A 2682-nucleotide genomic window follows, 5' to 3' on the forward strand; every position below is an offset into this window, starting at 1 on the left:
AATCGAATTAATATTATTTCTGAGGGGTTCGGATAATTTTAACTTTGATTGAGGATAATAAAGAAACAGAAGTGGCGACGAAACAGCAATACATTTTTAGTTAAAACTAAATTGGTATTTAACTATTAGAATTATTTAAATTGACACTCTGATTTCTGATTTTCCGTACTCATGTCCTCTAGTTCAAGATTTAAAGAAATGGACATTTATTAAATGAAATATTTAATTGGGAAGGAAAAAAATGCAATCTTAATGAAAAAGAAATAATAATTATAGCATATAATATCAGGTATTATTGAAAATGCGAATTGTCATATTTTTAATACATATATTTATTATTGTTATACGGGATATAAAAATATGCATAAAATAATGATGGGAAATAAATTGGTGACAGAACAAGTTTCACCAGTTTCTTTACAGAGTATTTAATTGTTATTTCTGTATTTGCCTTGGGATAAATTTAAAACTGATGATTCAATGGATGTTTTTTTTATTTTTGGTTTTGGCACTGCATATTATCCGAGAATATATCGGGCTGATGGATGGACAATTGTAAGACTGCGGAAACTGTTTCTTCTGGTGTTGGGGTCAGCGGCCATAGAGCGAATGAGCTCTCAACGCATTTTGTGAGAATGTCGTTGCACTTTATACTTGGGGAGTTAGACTTGGGTGGACATTACGAGATTTAATGGTGACGGAACCCGTCGAGAGCACCAGTTGCGGTAGCTACAGGATTTTTACGGCTTTTTTTAGGTTGAAGTATGAGTGATAGACTAGGGAAATGTGTCTAGGTCTTTTTGAGGCACGTTTTTAGTATTTTTCCTGGACCTACAGCGAATATCGTCTCTCAGGATCCTCCAAGAATGAAAATCCACCCGCGATTTTCACCTCCAGCATCTGGCTCACGGGAAAAATCTAAAAATTCTGAGTGATTGACGATTAAACTCCTTTTCGCATTGGGACTGGCAGGCGCCGAGGATAACCGAAAGTTCAAAAAATAGTACAGCCGGATTTCTACATTTTTTAATTGAATTTCCAAATTAGCAGACGAACTGGAGTAATGAAAAAAAAACGAAAGATGAAGAGATGAAAAAATGAAATTGGTGATGAGGAATTTCTACACAAATCGCCAAATCTCTGGAATTTTTTCGTACGTCAATAATCATTGGGTATTTTCAACCTCGAAGTCACTATTTTTGAATACTTGATCAGATTTCACGTAATGGGGACTAGATAAACCGGGGATTGTTTGATCGGTCTGCTATGGGCCTCGAAGATGAAAGAAATTGGCGGGGTTGTCAAGAGAGAGGATTGACATGAGGAGTTGAGAAGAATTCCAAAGAGGTCTGATCGTCCTTGAAAATCAGACGCCTGAGATTTCTGTAGGGAATTTCCAATTCAGATCGTGTGAGTATTTTGGGGTTTTCGTTGAAAGAAAAAAAAAATGCTGTTTCAATTTTTTTGGGTTGATTTTATTTTCGAATGAAGATGAACATTAATTCTTGAAAATTCATACCTAAATCCAATTGGAGATTGACGATTGACACACAATGCCTCTGAAAGCAGACCTGGTTAAGGGGTGAAATAGTAGATGGGGTGGTACAACTGGGGGATGGTTTATGCAGATGTGGAAGCGGGGGAGGTTGGCCCGAGGTAAACAACGGCAAACGCTGGGGTAGAACAAGCACTGGGGGTACCTCAACCACCAACCGAGATAGACACTTGTTATCCCTTCCGAAACTGTGCAACATTGTACGAAATACGAATTTAGAGAGAGACATAGGTGAGGCTGAATTGCGCCTGTCGTGTGTGGGCGAAAACGCATAATGCGGTCGTGGATAATGTTCATGGTCTCTTCCCAATGTACATTTTCCGTGCAAACGGACGACGAACCTATCACCCACAGAAAAATACCCGGAAATATTCAGGAAAGTTCCGTAATCCCCGGGTGAAATGTCATTCAGTCAAGAATTGAAAAATTTTTTGAACATTTCATTTTATTTTTAGTCTCATCTTTGATGATCACTCAAAATAAAATATTGTAGAAATAAATATCGATGGAAGAATGTATAAAAAATATATGTTGTTTATATTATTTGTATATAAATAGATTTTCCCTTGAAATCTATAATACATGCCTTTTTACAAGATAAAATGAAATGGTGAAATTTTTCAATGAAGTTTTAGTATGAATTGTTTAAAAAATGTTACTCGGGGAAATTTTTTGGCGGTGTACCTGGATAACTCAACCCCTAGGAATGAAATAACAAGGAATTTGTAAGTTGAGTGAACTCATGTCTAAAACCATCAACACACACGAGCAAAACTTTGCATAATCAGAGTTTGTTTGAAGAGGGGCTAGTGCAGTGGGAATGAACTGACGTAAGGAGGAAACGGGTGAAATAAAGCAAAAACAGGGTGGTAGAAGCGGTTATAAGAGAAAAAAGAGGAGTTTGTCGGAGAGGAGATCGTCTTACGCGATCTCCGAGGGGGCTCTATTATTAGCTGATGGTGGCTCGATTATTCCGGAAGCGAGAAAACCGGGGGAATTATCGATGTCGGCAATTTCTCGTGTTAAATTTCATCCGTGATCCGCTCGAGTACCATTCACCAAATTATTTTTCACCTGTTCAAACCTAAATCCTGTACGCGGGAGCTTTCAATTTCGATAAAAAAAAA

The sequence above is a fragment of the Fopius arisanus genome, unplaced genomic scaffold (assembly GCF_000806365.1).
Source record: "Fopius arisanus strain USDA-PBARC FA_bdor unplaced genomic scaffold, ASM80636v1 scaffold00001, whole genome shotgun sequence".
In the NCBI taxonomy this organism is placed as follows: domain Eukaryota; kingdom Metazoa; phylum Arthropoda; class Insecta; order Hymenoptera; family Braconidae; genus Fopius; species Fopius arisanus.